The following is an 830-nucleotide window of genomic DNA, read 5'->3' on the forward strand; positions in this document are numbered from 1 at the left end:
CTTAGAGTTGAACTTACCATCAAAGCAGAGCAACTAAATGTTTTTTTAGCAGTTTAATCAACACCATATACGGGTATGGTTTTGAAAGATGTTGGATAAGTGCCGTGTGCCTTTGGCCGCACAATAAAGTCCTCCGCCAAATGCCATTCAAAGCCTGGGAATCAGATTGAAATGGATTACAGTTGCATATACATTTCCAACTGCTAAATTAGAAAGTAAAAAGAAAAGCAAAGGAAATGTTTTTGACAGCAGTGGACATGTGCTGACCGTGGCACAACCAAAGGCCATAGAAGCAGCCAGGGATAAAGAAGAGCTGCAGCCGAATGGGCCGCTGCCTGGCAATGACATTAGGAAGTGATATGACTAATCCACAGATTCCAGGGAGGAAATGACACACTGTGGAAAGCCTCAGAGGCCTTGAATCCCACAGAATACCAGGCGGAGTCCACCCCTGAAGGAGAGGAAGTTATTTCAACAAACTGGGCATTTATTCTGAATTCAGTGTAACTGTCCCTCTGGCCAGTTTGTCACTGACAGCAGTGCTAAGTGTAACACAAGAGATGAATTCTGATGAACTGGAAAAGATAAGGAGACCACACATCATGACAGCTCTGTGACACTGCTCCATCCCTCTATGCTCTGTTTGCAGCTTTTCCGCTGTATACAGGACTGTCTCAGAAAATTAGAATATTGTGATAAAGTTCTTTATTTTCTGTAATGCAATTAAAAAAACAAAAATGTCATACATTCTGGATTCATTACAAATCAACTGAAATATTGCAAGCCTTTTATTATTTTAATATTGCTGATTATGGCATACAGCTTAAGAA

This window comes from Notothenia coriiceps, unplaced genomic scaffold (genome assembly GCF_000735185.1).
Source record: "Notothenia coriiceps isolate Sejong01 unplaced genomic scaffold, NC01 NC01_scaffold00031140, whole genome shotgun sequence".
Taxonomy (NCBI): Eukaryota; Metazoa; Chordata; class Actinopteri; order Perciformes; family Nototheniidae; genus Notothenia; species Notothenia coriiceps.